This window comes from Littorina saxatilis, linkage group LG17, assembly GCF_037325665.1.
Source record: "Littorina saxatilis isolate snail1 linkage group LG17, US_GU_Lsax_2.0, whole genome shotgun sequence".
NCBI classification, from domain to species: domain Eukaryota; kingdom Metazoa; phylum Mollusca; class Gastropoda; order Littorinimorpha; family Littorinidae; genus Littorina; species Littorina saxatilis.
Genome location: NC_090261.1, coordinates 64,367,695 through 64,388,879, shown reverse-complemented (window position 1 = coordinate 64,388,879; position 21,185 = coordinate 64,367,695). Strand labels below are relative to the sequence as shown.

Sequence of the window (21,185 nt, the reverse complement as noted above, 5' to 3'; positions counted from 1 at the left end):
TGGGTAAACTCCTACTGTTCACTGAAGTTTCCATTTGAGTGTTAAAGTGACACCGCTCGCTCAGTATGGGTAAACTCCTACTGTTCACTGAAGTTTCCATTTGAGTGTTAAAGTGACACCGCTTGCTCAGTATGGGTAAACTCCTACTGTTCACTGAAGTTTCCATTTGAGTGTTAAAGTGACACCGCTCGCTCAGTATGGGTAAACTCCTACTGTTCACTGAAGTTTCCATTTGAGTGTTAAAGTGACACCGCTTGCTCAGTATGGGTAAACTCCTACTGTTCACTGAAGTTTCCATTTGAGTGTTAAAGTGACACCGCTCGCTCAGTATCCTTAAAGGGGGTAAACTTCTACTGTTCACTGAAGTTTCCATTTGAATGTTAAAGTGACACCGCTTGCCCAGTATCTTTAAAGGGGGTAAACTCCCATTGTGCACAGAGGCTTATAGTGACCGTTTGAAGTGACAGTGATCGCCATAAAAACGCTACCTAAAGTCTTACAGAGCACATTTTAAACGGTAACGGTTGAAGCGAGTCAGCTTCTCTTCGACGCCAAAACACCATAACAGTATAATTTTATCAGTGAAAGTCATACTATTGAAAAACAGGCATTCAAATTATGCTTGTTTGTTGTAATAAATGACAGAAAGGGACTTGCATCTGTATTTTTCGCCCAGAAGAGACAGTAGCCTAAAGTGCACATTTTAAAGTAATCCATTCTTGGATACATTTCCACGACCGCCAAACTTTACTTTTTGTTTCAACTAAACAGTATTGCCTGCGTTGTGTTCACAGAGTGTGTTTGTCTTCACAGAGTGAACATCCAGCAGTCAAGAGGTCGCTGAACTCAGGGCAAAAAGAGTCAGTCATAACACGGGCTCGTGGATGTTCAAGTTGTTGGAGAGAGCGAGTATTAAAGTATAACCCAAACAACAACTTGTACATTGCTTTGAAAATACTTCGTCTGTGCCAAACAAAATAGCCTTACAAAAGGCGTATGTGTTATAAAGTATAAACCTAATAGTAAATGGGCATTTCGTACTTTTACTCGAAGGAACAGATACATAGATATAATATATAGATATATAACCGAATATATACAAATCTGACAAAACTCGACTGGTAAGCTTCCTAAAGTTCAGCCTTACACTTACAGCCTTTGATACAAAATCATCATAACTGAAGAGGCTACACACTTACAGCCTTTGATACAAAATCATCATAACTGAAGAGGCTACACCCTTACAGCCTTTGATACACAATCATCATAACTGAAAAGGCTACACCCTTACAGCCTTTGATACAAAATCATCATAACTGAAGAGGCTACACCCTTACAGCCTTTGATACAAAATCATCATAACTGAAGAGGCTACACACTTACAGCCTTTGATACAAAATCATCATAACTGAAGAGGCTACACACTTACAGCCTTTGATACAAAATCATCATAACTGAAGAGGCTACACACTTACAGCCTTTGATACAAAATCATCATAACTGAAGAGGCTACACACTTACAGCCTTTGATACAAAATCATCATAACCGAAGAGGCTACACACTTACAGCCTTTGATACAAAATCATCATAACTGAAGAGGCTACACACTTACAGCCTTAGATACAAAATCCTCATAACTGAAGAGGCTACACCGGGATGAAAGGGTAACATAACAAACGAAGATGAAATGGATAAATTTCCCTTTCTAACACAGCCCAACTGTACACACTGTCTCCGCGGTTTTCTAAGGACTGTGGACACAGCGGACGATATGAATTCCCCGCTGAGGAAGCACAGTCGTCTGCTTCAATGACAGCAAGTATTTGTTCACTTACCTCCCTTGCCAAGGTCACGGGGTCAGAGCTCCATCAAACTGTGTAGAAAGGAACTGAGGCGGGACGTGTGCGTTGTCATGGAAATGACAGGTAGACAAATGAATCTGGACATGCAGATATATAATGGGACAGGAGAGGACGGGATGAGAACAATGTCGATCGTTAATAACGTGGCGTTGAGGCTAAAGTTTGCTTGCTATGCCTGTCTCCATCTTCATTGTATCTCTTCTCTTAGTTTTGGTTCCGGTGGTTTATGTCTCGCTGTTTACAACCTTTATGAGTCAATATTGTCGTCCGGTTGTCGTCGTCGTCGTCGTTTTGTTGTTGTTGTTGTTGTTGTTGTTGTTGTTGTTTCGCGTTTCATCTGCCTTTATTCAGTTCACCTGTATGTTATTGTGTCTGTCTGCGCGGAGACTATTTCCCATACAAATGTTTGGCGTGTTATTCAAAGCTGCAGGTACAGCTGTAAGATTTTATTTCACATTTCACGCGTCCCGTAACGCATCCCTGCATGGTGTACATTCTCACACGGAACATCTCAGTTACCAAGGGAGAGCGTTATAGTCAAGAAGAGGGAACATCTCAGTTACTAAGGGAGAGCATTATAGTGAAGAAGAGGGAACATCTCAGCTACTAAGGGAGAGCATTATAGTCAAAAAGACCTCCACAGCGTGAGGGGAGGAATGAGGTTAAACTCCTCGCTACTGCTGAATCATAAAAAGTCGCAGGTGTTGCCTTCTTTTATAGTTTCTTTTCAAGGTCGAAGATTTGATATATGAATATGATAGCCCTACCGTTTTGACTTGACACTGTTTGAACATATTTATTGTGAATAACGATTTTAAAATGTGAAACGTTTTGAGCAAGAGCCTGTTTGAAATTGTAGTTCAGTCGTATGTTTGCGCAAAAAATTGCAAGGTAAGCGTTTTCTTTTTAAAGTGATACGTATCAAAAACCACTGCTGGTTGATCCAGAAAAGAAACTATTCTCGTGTCACTTTCGCGCAACTACGAGCAATGCTTTAGTGATGACATTTGGCCTGCCTGAGTATGATGACATGCTAAGTTCATAAGTAGGAGCTGCCTAAGATATTGCGAAAAGTTCAATTTAATGGTTTGTACTTTTCCCCGTAGAAGTGTCTTGCGAAATACATGTCTTGTGACAAACATCACACGCATCATTCTGTGCAAAGAGACGAGCCGATCCCACGAGAGAGAGAGAGAGAGAGAGAGAGAGAGAGAGAGAGAGAGAGAGAGAGAGAGAGACAGACAGACAGAGACAGAGAGAGACAGAGAGAGAGACAGACAGAGAGACAGACAGAGACAGAGAGAGACAGACAGAGAGAGACAGACAGACAGACAGAGAAAGAGAGAGACAGAGACAGACAGAAACCAGAGAGAGGGAGAAGAGAGAGAGAGAGACAGACAGACAGAGACAGAGAGACAGAGACAGAGAGACAGACAGAGACAGACAGAAACCAGAGAGGGAGAGAGAGAGAGAGAGAGAGAGAGAGAGAGAGAGAGAGAGAGAGAGAGAGGGAGAAGAGAGAGATAGAGAGAGAGAGAGAAAGAGAGAGAGAGAGAGACAGACAGACAGACAGAGAGACAGACAGAGAGACAGACAGAAAAAGACAGAGACAGAGAGAAACCAGAGAGGGAGAGATAGAGAGAGAGAGATAGAGAGAGAGAGAGAGGAGAGAGAGAGACAGAGAGAGAGAGAGGAGAGAGAGAGAGAGACAGAGAGAGAGAGAGAGAGACAGAGAGAGAGACAGAGAGAGAGAGAGAGAGAGAGAGAGAGAGAGAGAGAGAGAGAGAGAGAGAGAGAGAGAGAGAGGCTGACTGGCCGAGAGATCTGTACATAACCTACATAAATGGACAACAGAATACTCTCTCTCCCAGCATGCAACACGAAGTCTGTGAAGTTGTCAATGAAACGTCAGAGACAGACATGATGACACTAAGCCTGTCACTAGATTGAATCACCCCCACCCCCCACACTGACACTATTAATCTGACAATTTGGGGGGAGTTTCTGGCGAATTTGACGAATCTGTCTCTAGCCCCCCCCCCCCCCCCCCCCCCCCCCTTGACCCCCTCACGCACACGCTAACGTACACATATTTATACCTGCATGCTTTCTCGAATGTCATCGTTACCTGGCTGTTCCGAGCCCGCGCAACTTGTATGAAGGTTAAAAAAAAAATGGAAGAGAGGGCCTAGGTAGAGTCATGCAGTGACACGTATTATTTATTACAGTATTATGGACCGTCACGCTACCTACATGACATTGCAGGGAAAGAATAAGTCCTTGTGATATAATTATGTGAAATGGATGCTAATTATTTGAAAGGAATGCTTCTTTTTGAAACTGTGCACACGTTAGCTGGATATGTTGCTCAGCATATTTGTTGGTGTCCTTCTTTTCTCCCCCTTACCTCAATATGGCAGAGACACAGCTAGCTTGCAAGATCAACAGAAATAAAAAATAAGACAAGGTAAGATAAGATAAATCTTTGTTTGTGGGGGAGGGAGAGAGAGAGAGAGAGAGAGAGAGAGAGAGAGAGAGAGAGAGAGAGAGAGAGAGAGAGAGAGAGATAGAGAGATAGAGAGAGAAAGAGAGGGAGGGAGACAAGACAAGACAAGACAAGACAAAATCTTTATTATCGAGGGTAATAGATAAGCAAGAATATTGCTTTTTTACATCCAGCCCTCGCCCTAATATAGGGTCAACAAGAACAGAAAACAATATAATCAAAGAACTATCACATCAAACTTAATACATTATAACTGTATATACAGATACAAATTTAAAAAAATAAATTGTCATGCTGCATTTTAAGTACAATTTCCAAGTGTCAATTTTTAACATAACTTAATTTAGATCTGCATATTATTATAATTTTGATTAACATGCACATACATTTTAAATGAATTGATGAACCATTCAGCACATGTTTAGTTGCATTATGTGCGACATATAATTTTTTTTGAAGCTGTCTGTGTTTGTTTTATGCTTAAGAAAAATAGGCAGTGAGTTCCATAGGACCGCACCTGAATAAAGAAGGCTTGATTTGAAAAGGTCAATACGTGGAGTCGGTGTTATGATTTTTAGTCTGTTATAGTTCAAAATAAAATTATCACGTAATGTCTCCGGTGCATATCCTGACATCACTTTATGCATCATAACACCTTTATTATACATTAATCTTTTTTGAAATGGTAATAGAGAGAGAGAGAGAGAGAGAGAGAGAGAGAGAGAGAGAGAGAGAGAGAGAGAGAGACAGAGAGAGACAGAGAGAGAGAGAGAGAGAGAGACAGACAGACAGACAGACAGACAGAGAGTAAGACAGACAGACTGACAGACAGACTGACAGACAGACAGACAGATAGATCGACCCCTTCCAATACAGATATTATTTTATGCACGCTATCGTACTCAATTTACACCTCAACCCTCAGCATCTTGCCACCCAAATAACCTTGACCTTCAAGGTGCCATCTGCTGCCTCCATCTTCTTCGCATCGCCAATGTATCACAAAAGCTTGCATGCAACATGTTCAATATCATCTAATCGGATTAACTTACAAACACATGTAGGTATGATTTTGCAAAACATGCAGTATGTGAGATTTTAAATTTATGTTGATTTGCTTGTATTGCAGTTTTTTTGTGATGTCATGTTTCCAATTTTCTGGTTCCAGTTTTCCTGTATGCTTCATGATTTTTTGTCAAAGTCTGATAGATAGATTGATTGATTGATTGATTGATTGATTGATCTTTATCTTTAAAGATGAAGGTTTCAGGTTCGCTTTTACTTCAAAACTAGTCTGTAAAACAAGAGAGAGAGAGAGAGAGAGAGAGAGAGAGAGAGAGAGAGAGAGAGAGAAGAGAGAGAGAGAGAGAGAGAGAGAGAGAGAGAGAGAGAGAGAGAAGAGAGAGAGAGAGAGAGAGAGAGAGAGAGAGAGAGAGAGAGAGAGAGAACGAACAAACGAACGAACGAACTTTATTACTCAAGGATGGAGATTTTAGGCTCACGCCTAGTCTTACAATCTGTCCCTGCTAAACTAAGACATAAAAATTAAGACAATAAAAGGACAATTGTCAATCGCAATCATACAGTATTACTAATTACAACATTACCTATACGACTACATAATGCATAATAGAACATTGAAATGTACATGTATGTCAATATCATACAAAGGAAAAGAAAAGTCGACTCGCACACACACGCGCGCCGCATGCCTGCAATCACGTTCGCACTCAATACAACACACACACTCACACATACATACATACACACACACACACACACACACACACATACACATATGCGCACACACACATACACACGCACGCACACACACATACACACACACACACACACATATGCGCACACACACATACACACGCACGCACACACACATACACACACACACACACACATAGTCATACACACACACACGCACACACACACACACAACAACAACTTCATCATCATCATCATCATCATCATCATCATCATCATCATCATCATCATCATCGACATCATTATCATCATCAACAAAATATATAGAGGTTAGTGATAGCAATGCATTCTTGCTAGAAACAGCTTCAGAATGTAACTGTTCGTGACAACAGATATTTGCGAAGCTGCGATTTGAAGTGTTTAATCGTGCTTGACCCCTTTATCTCACATGGTAGCGAATTCCAAATTGTTGAGCCCGAAAACGCTAAACTGGTTTTATATAAATCAATACGGGGTAGTGGGGAAATTAATTTGTTTGAGCCATATCTGTCTGTTGCTTTCTGAAATAATGATCGCATGTACTGTGGGGTCTCGTTTATTTGTACCTTAAACATTAAAAGCGCCTTATTAAATAATAACTGATCTTTAAATGATAAAAAATGAAGACTGCTAAGCTTTTGCTCTGTTGATGTTTGCGGACCCGGCATAAGTTTAGCTGCGCGACGGTGAAGAGAATTTACTTTTTTGAAGTGAACATCGCTACAACCATCCCAAAGTGTAGATGCATAATTCAGATGAGGTAAAATATGACCAAAATAAAACAACTTGAGTGCTGAGGTATCAGCGTAATGCTTTAATTTGGAGAGAAGGAACAAGTTTTTAGATAAGGTTTTGGTAACGCGGTTGAGGTGGGACTGCCACTTTAATTCAGCGTCTTTTGTGACCCCGAGAACACGATGGCTGGTTACTTGCTCAATGGGTGACTCATTTAAACTGAGATGAAGATTCAGAGGAGCGAGTTGGTGTTTCTGTCGTGTTGTGATCACCATGCATTTAGTTTTGCCTGGGTGTATAATCATTGAGTTTTGTTTACACCAATCAAATAATGTTGTTCAAACTCGTTTGAAGAGAGGTTTCAATAGATTGTAAACTTTTACCGGACGTGTAAAGAGACGAGTCGTCTGCGAAAAGGTCATTAATAACCGTCTTGTCTGATATATAGAGTGGTAGATCGTTAATGTAAATGCAAAATAAAAGTGGGCCCAAAACTGATCCTTGTGTGGGAGAGGGAGAGAGAGAGAGAGAGAGAGAGAGAGAGAGAGAGAGAGAGAGAGAGAGAGAGAGAGAGAGAGAGAGAGAGAGAGAGAGAGAGAGAGAGAGAGAGAGAGTGAGAGAGAGAGAGAGAGAGAGAGAGAGAGAGCGCTGTCAAATTGAGTTAAGAATATCGATGTTGCAAAGATTTAATCTTCTTGCCGAAATGGGCATACAAGTTTTAACAATTCTTGCAATTTTTGGGACAATCCTAGGAGTTACCGTTCACCCGAAGTCAAAAAGTCGACGGGAAAGTTTTGTGTGGTTTTGGAATAAATTTGGACGTTTTGTCCACATCTGACTACCAAACAACATCCTTGCCGACAGTGAAAGCGATCTTCATGTATGCGTGAGTGTGTATGATAATGCGTGCCCTGAGAAATCTGTCGCCAGTTCATTGAATTATTGGATTGCGTTAGGACGCCATTCTACAAGTTTATTGAACTTGTACGCCCCGTGCCATTCATAAAACATTTCATTTGGACAGGACACTGGGCGCCTTGAGTCAGCAGCGAATGGGGGGGACAGGCAGCTAAGGAGCGAGTTTTCGCGAGGAACAGGGTTGAGGTACGGTAGGGTCACTGCGCATGTCTGGTTTTTTTCTTCGCGGAAACGCTGTTGGGTTGTGTCCAGTCGCGTCCCTTGCAACAAGATGGCGACAAGCGCGTTACGGATTTACTGTTGTGGAGAGTTGATGGACGACGATGATGAACAAGCAGTACTGTTTTATTGTTGATGTGAATGTAATGCCAAAACATCGAACTATCGATTCGAACGTCAATGAAGAAGTGAGCGTGAAAATCGAGCGCAAAACAGCCGGGTAAAAGTTCAGGGCACTAAAGTACATTTGAGCCGAAATCGCACCCAAACTCCTGTTGACCTCATTTCTTCCCAAAATAAACATCACTGCTAAAATAAAATGCATTAAAACCAAGACAGTATCCAACCCAGTATCCTTAATTTTTGAAAGGCTAAGTGATTTACAACAAATGTCTTCTCACAATCCGTAACTTTGTCAAAAAATATTTGCAGAAGTTTCTCACCTCGCCTTGGCAGCCATCTTGGAACTGGAGAGACCCTACGCAGGAAGCAAGGTTGAAAGTTGGTTAACCGGTGACGTCACTCCAGTCGTACCGGACCGAGTTTTTGCGACCTCCGGTTCGACTCGAGTCACCTTAGTTGACGCTAAAACTCGCTCAGGATGTGAGCCTGCATGCCGTGTCTCTATTCACGGCTTATTTGGGTGAACAAAGTTGAAACTTGCTGGCAGCTGTTTCAAAGGATGACGGAGGTGGCATAAAAACACAAAACTGATTTAATTTTTTTTTTAAAGAAATACAATCCAGGATAACGTACAGTAGAACTAATCTCTCTCTTTTTCTTTCTCTCTCTTGCATTCTCTCTCTCTCTCTCTCTCTCTCTCTCTCTCTCTCTTCTCTCTCTCTCTCTTTAATTTCTCTCTCTCTTTCTCTCTCTCTCTCTCTCTCTCTCTCTCTCTCTCTCTCTCTCTCTCTCTCTCCTTTTCATACAAAAGACACTGAACGCGATACAGAATCCGCTACGCGATATTCCAACAGACGGACGTTCCTTGTATTGTGTATTTGTTCGAGTTTTTGTTGACTTCCCAACCCCACTGTTACTTCTCTTGCAATGGGCCTCCGGCCTACGCAGTAAACCATTTGTTCATTCGTTCTCTCTCTTTTTCTCTCTCTCGCTCTCTTTCTCTCTCTCTTTCTGTGTCTGTCTCTCTCTTTAGTTCTCTTTCTCTCCCCCCCCTCTCTCTACATCTGCCTGTTTCTCTCCCTCTGTCTCTATCTGTCTGTCTGTCTGTCTGCCTGTTTGTTTGTTTGTCTCTACTCCTGTCTCCGTCTGTCCCTCTCTCTCTACCTGTCTTTCTATCACTCTGTCTCACTCCCCACTCTCTCTTTTTCTCCGAGATCGAGCAGAAACATAATGTTTTTAATGTTCACTCAGTTATTAATGACCCTACAACGTAATTTCATTAGCCTCTCTGGGCCAACTATACGCTAGTCAACAATTCGTCAAGCACGGTGCCTTGGACAATCAATGATGAATAGAATAGAAGAAAGTAGGACAGAATATAGGACAGAATATGACTAGAAGTATGTCTTACACGAATTTCACGCGTGATCGCGACTAAGTAAAAGGTATCAAGAAATGAATAAAGCCAAGTTCTGTGACGAGACTAAGCTATTTGTATTGTGCTGGAAAAATGTGACACCCTAACTGGGGTCTGCGTTACCATCTGCACAACTGAAATGCACAAAAGCCGACTAACTAAGCCAAGAAGACATCACACTGTTGGAAATAAGGTGTCCTCTGTCGGGTTTCTAACAGGTCATTTCTTGGTGAGAAGAGCCCTACTTGCTTCCCTTTGTAACAGTTTAAACAGGTCATTTCTTCGTGAGAAGAGCCCTACTTGCTTCCCGTTGTAACAATTTAAACAGATGAGGCAGAGCGCTATGTAAAAGAGGATAGAAGTCGCTTGATCATTTCAATGGTTGTTCTTATCTCAGGTGCCAGGACCCTGGTTCCGCATAGCTCTCACTTACTCCATTACACATGTTGTATGCACTTAGAGCGCTTACCTCCCTTTGTAACACTTTGACTGTCGGTATCAGTTATGTGTCTATATCTGTCTCTCTTTCTGTACGTTTGGTTCGTATTAATTCAAGGAATAGCATCTGTCATAGTTGTAACAGAATAAAAATAAAAGAGTGAGAAATCTGTACTTATTGTAATAGCTTTAATGCGGTTGAAATTCCAATTTCTGTGTCCTTCATGTGTTATTTGTGTTTCTGTTGGTTTTATTTGGCTTGTTGTCTGATATGCACCAATCTTGAACTGAGTTTTGTCGTTCACAACTCGAATTATTGTCAGACTTGCTCCAACACATGACGGTGTGCTTGCCTTCTTGTTTCCCCACCAGTTCAACCCCGTTCTTTGTGAAGAAAGGATTCAAACTTTGCCCGCTGAGCCCTCAAGCTGACACATGACATCCGATGACCACAGCATGCAGCACAATCTATTCTTGCATGCTGCTTACAGCAACAGGACCAAATCCGATTCAATGGCGTAAGGAATATTTGGAACAAAACAAACGCTTGCTTTGTCTGGTTTCGACAATATTTCTGATGATTTTTGTTGCTGAGAATGACTGACTTTCTGGTTGTGTGTGTTTGTTTGTTTGTTCGTGGGTTTTTTTCAAAGTTGTTTTACTCGCAATTGCTTGGGATTCGACCTGACCTGCAGTTTGATGCGCCGCAGAGTTACGCAGAGGGAAAAATAAAAAGACCTGGACGCTTGGGGTGGGCAGTTGCCCTAAACCAACACAAGGAGGTTGTTTGAGGTGGACGGCGGGAATGGGAGGAAAAGGCGGGGGTGGGGTGGGGGTTCCAAAGACGGGCAATGAGAAAGACAAACAGCTCGTCTCGCACGTTGGCTTTGTCTCAGCACACACATTTCGCTGCGCCCAACAAACACAGCGTTTCTGGACCATGACGTCACGTGAAGGAAAGTGTTCTTCACTATCATGCTCCGCTCAGAGTTTTGAGGGCAAAGTCAAAACTACAACAGCAGGAGTTAGGTTGTGTTTTGTGGAGTCATATATATGCGTCAACGCACACGCACGCACACAGACACGCATAATCTCTCTCTCTCTCTCTCTCTCTCTCTCTCTCTCTCTCTCTCTCTCTCTCTCTCACACACACACACACACACACCGTGACACACTGCACACACACACACACACACACACCGTGGCCCACACACACGCATGTATGCAGACACAATCACAAGCACATAATAGAGACAGACACACAGTCAGTCTTGAGGATCTGAGTGCTTCCTTAGCTGATCACTGTCGCTCAACTTAACCTTTCGTCACGATTAGCAAGTTACAAACCGTGAGTCATTAGTGCTTTGCCCTTCTAATTATTCTCGATTTTTTTGAAACAGATACCAGAGACCTTTTTTGTTTTAAACATTTTCAGTCTTTTTTATTGCCTTATAAAACGCCCAGTTGTTGTGTGTCTTTTTCCTGGTGCGTGCTACCCCTGATTATAAGCACTTGATCCTCGTGCAATGAACCTTTTAGTGTCGACTGTTTAAAGCAGTCTTCCTTTTCGTGTAAACCTCCATGTAAACCCCCACAGATGGCTCCGGGCTTTTACATGTGGTAAGAGCATCGTGTCACTTGGACACACGCCAAAAGTCTACCGAACATCTTGACTGATTCCTGAGTAGAGATGCTTTGTTCGGGTTGAATAGATTTGGCAGATTGACAGCACAGGGATCAAACAGTGCCGCTGTGCGCAGAGAGCTGTCAGGCTGGTAACCCGTGACAAGGGTCCGGGGTGCCGCTGTGCGCAGAGAGCTGTCAGGCTGGTAACCCGTGACAAGGGTCCGGGGTGCCGCTGTGCGCAGAGAGCTGTCAGGCTGGTAACCCGTGACAAGGGTCCGGGGTGCCGCTGTGCGCAGAGAGCTGTCAGGCTGGTAACCCGTGACAAGGGTCCGGGGTGGAGGATGCTCACATCCTGGTGGGCTTTATTGTCACTTCCAGGACTGTTTACCTGGTCAGGTGTGTGACTTTGAAACAGATGCTTCCCCCCTGGATTTAGTGGCGAACACTGTACAGTTTTGATTACCTGTCCGCCGTACCGATTACATGCCCGTCGTACCGATTACCTGTCCGTCGTTACAATTACACGCCTGACGCGTGATTCACTGGTTTAACCTGGCGGGGGCCAACCCTACTCTATTCTCTACCTGCTTCCTGGTTCAACCTACGGAAAAAACACACAATGTCCCTCTGTGATTCGTGTCAAACTTCGGGGGTTCTCCCTGAAAATCAAGCTTCTGAGCCAAACTCAGTAAAGAACCAAACTTCAGGCTTAATCAGTTCGCTTTTAAATCGATCTGTCTCCCTGTATCTGTCTCTACCGGCTCTCTTTGTCTCTCACTTTCTCTCTCTATCTCTTTCTTCAATTCAATTCAATTCTCTCTAACTCTATCTCTATCGTGTGTGTGTGTGTGTGTGTGTGTGTGTGTGTGTGTGTGTGTGTGTGTGTGTGTGTGTGAGAGAGAAAAGGTATGTGAGTGTGTGTGTCTGTCTGTGTGTGTGTGTGAGGGAGAGAGAGAGAAAGAGAGAGAGAGAGAGAGAGTGAGAGAGAGAGAGAGAGAGAGAGAGAGAGAGAGAGAGAGAGAGAGAGAGAGAGAGAGAGAGAGAGAGAGAGAGAGTTTGCATTAACTGTTTTCCTCATAACCACGCCTCAGGATTTGGCCGCACAAACTGGAAATATAAGAATGCGATGTACACTGCAACACATTATACTTTGTGCCCCAACAAACGAGAAAAAAACACCTAACACCATTCAACCATCGTTTGACAAAGGTAGAGTCGTAACACCTAACACCATTCAACCATCGTTTGACAAAGGTAGAGTCGTAACACCTAACACCATTCAACCATCGTTTGACAAAGGTAGAGTCGTAACACCTAACACCATTCAACCATCGTTTGACAAAGGTAGAGTCGTAACACCTAACACCATTCAACCATCGTTTGACAAAGGTAGAGTCGTAACACCTAACACCATTCAACCATCGTTTGACAAAGGTAGAGTCGTAACACCTAACACCATTCAACCATCGTTTGACAAAGGTAGAGTCGTAACACCTAACACCATTCAACCATCGTTTGACAAAGGTAGAGTCGTACAAGACTACAGTCAACAGATGTCGCTCGAGCGACTTGTTTATAAGGCCTGCGCCATGTTGTGTGTATGTATGCAAGGTGGAGACTCGCCGTCTGGTTTGTCTCGTTCAGTAGTTGCTAATCGTCTTCAACCTGTTCACGTTACAGCTACCTGTCCGCCAAGCGATGTAGCTTCTGTCGTCTATTTGAAGGTTTGCCCGTAACACAGTGTTACTGTCTTGAGCTTTGTATAACCTACTGTTTAATTACTGTCGGAATTATTTATGAATAACAGATATGCCTAGCTGACTGACGGTAGCATACACACCCACAGACAGGCGGGAAAAATGTCGTTTGAAGTAACTTTATCCGCCTAATCAGATTTCTCAGAAAATATTATATTTTAATTGAAGTGTCAAGGAAGAAACTTAAATTCACGGACTCAAGCATCAAGAAAGCATTTTAATATTAATATTAGGTAACTCAGCTGAGAGAGAGAGAGAGAGAGAGAGAGAGAGAGAGAGAGAGAGAGGGGGTCACTGAGAGGGGGTCACTGAGAGAGAGAGAGAGGGGGTCACTGAGAGGGGGTCACTGAGAGAGAGAGAGAGAGAGGGGGTCACTGAGAGGGGGTCACTGAGAGAGAGGGGGTCACTGACAGGGGGTCACTGAGAGAGAGAGAGAGGGAGAGAGAGAGAGGGGGGTCACTGAGAGGGGGTCACTGAGAGAGAGAGAGAGAGAGAGAGAGAGAGAGAGAGAGAGAGAGAGAGAGAGAGAGAGAGAGAGAGAGAGAGAGAGAGAGAGAGTTGCTACGACACATTACATCAGAAAGGATTGAAAGGTATACATTCATCGACAATCACAAAAAGACAAACACTGCAATCAACAATCAGAAGAACAGAATAAAGGACTGAATACCCCTGACCTTTAAAGGCACAGATCGAAGAAACTTGGCAACAGACAGGAGAGACTTCGTTGCAACTGTCTTGTGCCAACCGACAACAGAAGGCCGCTCTTTGCGTCAGTACATCAGGATCGATTTAGTAGCAACATTAAGCCAGACAGAGACTGTCCAATCCTCTTTTTAGCTTGTTAATGAATGTCGTAAACGCCACTGTGTGTTTGCCTAGCTGTGACATACAGCCGTGCACCACCCATTGTGCAATACGTGCACTGAGTCAATACCGCCGTTCAGGTGGAAACGACATGTTGCACGATGGGTTTGATCTACGTCGACACGTGCACAACAAAAGCTGTGCACTTTTTAGGCCTACACTGACTCAGGTGACATTTTATACTGGGTCTTTGTAAACAAATCTCTCAATCTATTTTGAGCCTCTTTTTGGGAAATACAGTTCAAACCACAGTAGACAGATATACATAGGCAATGGGTGGGGATGGGAGTTGGGAGGGCCATAGACCAAGGAGTTGGGGGTCGGCCAGATAATCACCCTTTACTGTTCTCTAACTCAGTGTCCAATGACAATGACCAGAAATTATATCAGTCACCCGAGACGACTCCTTCACAAAACCTACACGGTAAGTCGAATCGCTGGTTTGGTTGGATCTTGACAAAGCTGACTTTTTTCCCCCGAAAAGTATTTTTTATTTGACATAATTTCAGTTTTGTATGTGACATAGGAACCAGTGGCATGAAGGGTGCTTTTTTGGGTCATGGCAGCCTTCTTTTCTGTTCGTTTCGTGTTGTACAGGACAAGCTTTTGCCACAATGGAAATGCACGCCTTTGCAAAATTAAAAACATGTATTTATTATGCCTCTGACATCAAATCATGCCGGCAAACCTGAGATCTAGTGGGTTTTTTTAAAGAAAACTTGTTAATGCTTATTGTTCCTGAAGTCCAATTATTCGCAGGAGAAAAAACAAGTCGCGTAAGGCGAAATTACTACATTTAGTCAAGCTGTGGAACTCACAAAATGAAACTGAACGCACTGCATTTTTTTCACAATGACCGTAGTCCGCCGCTTGTGCAAAACGGAGTGAAACTGATGAGCCTGTTCAACGCGGTAGTGGTTTCGCTGTGCTGCATAGCACGCTTTTCTGTACCTCTCTTCGTTTTAACTTTCTGAGCGTGTTTTTAATCCAAACATATCATATCTATATGTTTTTGGAATCAGAAACCGACAAGGAATAAGATGAAATTGTTTTTAAATTGATTTCGGAAATTTAATTTTGATCATAATTTTTATATTTTTAATTTTCAGTGCTTGTCTTTAATCCAAATATAACATATTTATATGTTTTTGGAATCAGGAAATGATGTAGAATAAGATGAACGTAAATTTGGATCGTTTTATATAAAAAACAAATTATTACAATTTTCAGATTTTGAATGACCAAAGTCATTACAGTGAAGTCCGGATGTAGTGATAGCCCTCGGGACCAAATTTTTTTATCACTACATCCGGACTATCATTACACCAGGACGTCCGGTTATAGTGATATTTTTGTAGGTTTTATCACTACATCCGGACGTCCGGTTATAGTGATATTTTTTGTAGGTTTTATCACTACATCCGGACGTCCGGTTATAGTGATATTTTTGTAGGTTTTATCACTACATCCGGACGTCCGGTTATAGTGATCAATCTTTTTGTAGGTTTTATCACTACATCCGGACGTCCTGTTATAGTGATATTTTTGTAAGTTTTATCACTACATCCGGCCAATCGCTTGTAGTTGTAGTGATATCTTCAAAGCTTTTATTGCTACATGCGGCGGCACATTTGGTAAACTAGCCTCAAGGCAGTAACAAGGTGATTTTGGAACCACTATTGATTTCGTTTTGTGACGTTTCTTCTGTCGTCTTTGTCAGGCTTGCAAATGTCCTGTATTAACCTACCCCCGTCCTGGCAGTTCAACAGCCGGTGTGTGTGTGTGTGTGTGCGTGCGTGCGTGCATGTGTGTGTGTGTGTTTTAGAGAGAGAGAGAGAGAGAGAGAGAGAGAGAGAGAGAGAGAGAGAGAGAGAGAGAGAGAAGGGCCACTTAGAAATAAGGGTTAAATGAAAAAGTGTCAGATCAATTTTCCGCTTCAGGGTAAGCACAGTGCGTGGCTAGCTTTTGCTCGCCATTTTGGTAAAGGGAGATTACTCTCGAACATTATCGTTATACAGCCGGACTTTAGCTTCCCCGGGACTTGAAAATAGTATCACTACAAGCGGACTATCACTATATCCGGACTGAAAAATATCACTACAACCGGACTAAATTTACAAAGAACATGAACAACTGGGACCGGGACCCAGACATTCTATTACTACAGCCGGACTATCACTATATGGGTCTATCACTACAGCCGGCCTTCATGTAATTAATTTTTAAGCCACCAAGCTTAAATGCAATACCGAAGTCCGGCCTTCATCGAAGATTGCTTTACAAAAATTTCAATCAATTTGATTGAAAAATGAGGGTGTGACAGTGCCGCCTCAACTTTTACAAAAAGCCGGATATGACGTCATCAAAAGTATTTATCGAAAAAAAGAAAAAAAAACCCGTCCGGGGATATCATACCCAGGAACTCTCATGTCAAATTTCATAAAGATCGGTCCAGTAGTTTGGTCTGAATCGCTCTACATACACACACGCACAGACAGACACACACACATACACCACGACCCTCGTCTCGATTCCCCCTCTAAAAACCACACACAATCCCATGACGTTTTCTGAAAAGTGAAGCCTTTGAAGAGGCCGACAAGGTGGTTTTGTCACAACAACAACAACAACAACAACAACAACAACAACAACAACAACAACAACAACAACAACAAGCTTGTTTAGAAGATGTCCGATGTCCACTAATCACAGTCAGGGAGAATATCTTTAACAATTTCGCTTCGTACAGTGTTTGTGCATTATGCATATCTGCCTTTGATGGTGTGTCTGTTTTTCTTTTCAGCGGCAAACCTGTTATTATCCTACAACGTTACGAGGTGTACGCCTTTTGAAACACAGGGACAGCGTTTTGAAAAGTGCTGAAAAAGGCGTTTGGTTAAAAACAGATTGAAAGGGACAAGCGGGCGTTTCCATTTTAAGCGTGAAAGTGAATAGAGAGGGTGTGTGTGAGGGAGGGGGTGGGACCGAGAGGGGCCGGTGGATGGGGGGGGGGGGGGGGGAAGGTTCGGGTGGAGGTGTAGTCGAGTTAACGAGGGCTATGGATTAATAGAGCGAATGAGTAATGGGTAACATTGGCAAAATGAGGCGGGAACGTTTAAAAGCATTGCGTCATCCCAACACACGATTGTTGACGGTTTACACCTTTCTAGACAGTGGAATGTCGGCAGTCAACGCGACAGGTTAGGTAATACGCCCTTGTCATTGGGATGTCGTCTCTGGCTGACGGTGTTGACTGATGAAAATGAGTAACAAAGTACTTCTCTTTGTCTTTAACGCGGTTTACCGAGGTGTCACAGTCTACCATAGTCATAGTGCAAATAGGCCTAAAAACAGTGAAAGATTCATCACCGAATGTTGAAGCTGTTTTGGTCTTTCTCAATTCTAGATCAAGACAAAAAATGGGTCATTGTTTTTTTTACAAGCATTTTTTCGACACACAAAAGCACAAATACATCTTTTTTTGTGTGAATAAAATGTTATGGAAACATCTGGATAGGCCTTTTGTCCAGTGATAAAATGACTAATGGTAAAAAGTCCTGAAGACAAAACACCTCATCCTCTCATCCTTGAATTTCCTTCTCACAACACAAAGAGATAATGTACGATTTTTTTTGTATAGAATTGACCTGCTTTAATTTTAAACACGAATGGTGTTTCTTTGCTCTATTAGCGTAAGTTGTGGTCATAATGTTCACGTGTTGCAAGATACAAAGAAATGTAGTTGCCAGGGAACGCAAATGACAAGACAACGTGGTGCGATGTGTTCCATCTTGTAACGGTAATATCTCTGCATCTCGGCAATACTGACCAGCCAGGGGAGAGAACTAGGTACGAGGACGGGGCTGCGTCGCAAGCCGAAATAGATGCGTTGCCAGGAAAGAGCTGCGTTGCTAAGAAGTGTCTGCATCACCGTAAAAAGCGTTTTGATCCTCATGTTAGGTCTAGTGTATGGAATTTTTGGGAGATGAGATATATCTTGAAAGACAGAGCCTAAGTTTTTTTGGGGGTAAATATGCAAAGTTGAAAAAGTAGTCTTTACACCTAAATTGTCCCCATGAAAGGAAAGTTACCCGATGTGTGTGTGTGTGTGTGTGTGTGTGCGTGTGTGTGTGTGTGTGTGTTTGTTTTACTAGAGCAATTGACAGAGAGAGAGAGAGAGAGAGAGAGAGGAGAGAGAGAGAGAGAGACTGAGAGAGAGAGAGAGAGAGAGAGAGAGAGAGAGAGAGAGAGAGAGAGAGAGAGAGAGAGAGAGAGAGAGAGAGAGAGAGAGAGAGAGAGAGAGGGAGAGAGAGAGTCAGTGCTGGTCGAGGAGGTTAATTACTGACGGCTACTCGAAATCAGAAAAATATCACTGTTCGTGTTCCTTCCTGCTTGATGACTGGTTCTCACCTAGTCACTTTCCGTTCCGTTTCCTGCATGTCTGAGCACCTCTTGAAACTCAAATCATATATTAGCCGGCACTTGAGTTTTTCCTCGTCGATCGGTTCACCTACCGTAACACATGGCAAGTTTCAACACTAACGAGCTGCACGAGGGGACATTATTTCACAAGGGTGCCTTGTTGGGTAGCACATCAGGGAATGGTGGTAGCGTGTTCGGGTGTTGGCGGTTTTGAGCGTGCACCTTCGTTCAGTGCCCGTGTCATTCTTGTATCTTATCTTACCTTTGCAAAATGTTTTTAAAGCACAACACTTAACTCTTATCCTTATGAGAAGGAACTTACTTTTTACATTTAGTCAAGTTTTGACTAAATGTTTTAACATAGAGGGGGGAATCGAGACGAGGGTCGTGGTGTATGTGTGTGTGTGTGTCTGTCTGTCTGTCTGTGTGTGTGTGTAGAGCGATTCAGACTAAACTACTGGACCGATCTTTAGGAAATTTGACATGAGAGTTCCTGGGTATGATATCCTCAGACTTTTTTCATCTTTTTGATAAATGTCTTTGATGACGTCATATCCGGCTTTTCGTGAAAGTTGAGGGGGCACTGTCACGCTCTCATTTTTCAACCAAATTGGTTGAAATTTTGGTCAAGTAATCTCCGACGAAGCCCGGACTTCGGTATTGCATTTCAGCTTGGTGGCTTAAAAATTAATTAATGACTTTGGTCATTAAAAATCTGAAAATTTTATAAAACGATCCAAATTTACGTTCATCTTATTCTCCATCATTTTCTGATTCCAAAAACATATAAATATGTTATATTTGGATTAAAAACAAGCTCCGAAAATTAAAAATATAAAAATTATGATCAAAATTAAATTTTCGAAATCAATTTAAAAACACTTTCATCTTATTCCTTGTCGGTTCTTGATACCAAAAACATATAGATATGATATGTTTGGATTGAAAACACGCTCAGAAAGTTAAAACGAAGAGAGGTACAGAAAAGCGTGCTATCCTTCTGAGCGCAACTACTACCCCGCTCTTCTTGTCAATTTCACTGCCTTTGCCATGAGCGGTGGACTGACGATGCTACGAGTATACGGTCTTGCTGCGTTGCATTGCGTTCAGTTTCATTCTGTGAGTTCGACAGCTACTTGACTAAATGTTGTATTTTCGCCTTACGCGACTTGTTAATTGTTCCCAGCAACGGTGTTCCAGTGAGACAGAAAGCTTCCAGTCAGTCACGGTGTTCCAGTGAGACAGAAAGCTTCCAGTCAGTCACGGTGTTCCAGTGAGACAGAAAGCTTCCAGTCAGTCACGGTGTTCCAGTGAGACAGAAAGCTTCCAGTCGGTCACGGTGTTCCAGTGAGACAGAAAGCTTCCAGTCAGTCACGGTGTTCCAGTGAGACAGAAAGCTTCCAGTCAGTCACGGTGTTCCAGTGAGACAGAAAGCTTCCAGTCAGTCACGGTGTTCCAGTGAGACAGAAAGCTTCCAGTCAGTCACGGTGTTCCAGTGAGACAGAAAGCTTCCAGTCAGTCACGGTGTTCCAGTGAGACAGAAAGCTTCCAGTCAGTCACGGTGTTCCAGTGAGACAGAAAGCTTCCAGTCAGTCACGGTGTTCCAGTGAGACAGAAAGCTTCCAGTCGGTCACGGTGTTCCAGTGAGACAGAAAGCTTCCAGTCAGTCACGGTGTTCCAGTGAGACAGAAAGCTTCCAGTCAGTCACGGTGTTCCAGTGAGACAGAAAGCTTCCAGTCGGTCAAACGATAAACTTCCAAAGAGGTTTTAAACTCGCCTTAAAGGCTGCCATATTCGTAACGTTCATGAATTAATTTGGTTTGTTTGTTTGTTTGCTTAACGCCCCATTAATTAATTCATATTGTTTACATGTGCCAATAATGTTATAAAACGGTACCTAAGGGGATATAATAACGATTGGTTGTAGCTTTGGAACACAGAACAAATTATTTCAGTATTGCAAAGTGGTGTTGATAGTGTCGAACGTAAACAGAACAGTCTCAAAGTGAAAGTGGATGTTTTCCGGAAATTGCGCTGGCGGAAATATACGATCTCTCACAGCACATATTCGCAAGAATAAGGCCCCAGGCTTCAGCTGACAAGCTACAAGTACATCTAATTTTCTAATAGGCCTATGTACTCACGTGTCCAGCAAAACTTTGGCGAGTTCAGTATCCCCTCGTACTTGGTTCTCAATTTGAAACGATGGGCCTCTGACGAAAACAATCTTTCTTTCGGCGCGACCCAGCGCTGGTGCTGCGTGGTGATGAAGCAAGGAGTCCACGCAACCGCGCTTTGACTGTCTCCGACGCCATCTTTGGTTTACGAAACGTCACGAAGTGACGTCAACGGTCTAAAAATAGCCCAAGTCCTGGAGAACTGTTGCTAAACAATGCAATAAAGAATTAATTATTTCTCGTAATTGGTAAGGACTTCAAACCTAAAACTTTGCAGGAAGCTTAATTTATACATCCCCGCAACGATGGAAAAAGCCCTGGAAGTAATTAAACTAATTAAATAGGACTATATGTCAGCCTTT

The 21,185-nt window shown here is 42.7% G+C and overlaps 1 protein-coding gene and 1 long non-coding RNA gene across 3 annotated transcripts in view; one reads left to right on the top strand and one right to left on the bottom strand.

Moving 5' to 3' along the window:
• Positions 1-14,256, bottom strand: part of LOC138952124 (uncharacterized) — a 41,790-nt gene extending 27,534 nt beyond the window's left edge. The window contains exon 1 of the long non-coding RNA XR_011451306.1: positions 14,035-14,256. This is a non-coding gene — a long non-coding RNA (uncharacterized lncRNA). The remainder of the gene's footprint in view (positions 1-14,034) is intronic.
• LOC138952121 (transmembrane protein 179-like) overlaps positions 1-21,185 on the top strand; it is a 48,834-nt gene that overhangs the window by 18,441 nt on the left and 9,208 nt on the right. The window lies entirely within an intron of this gene.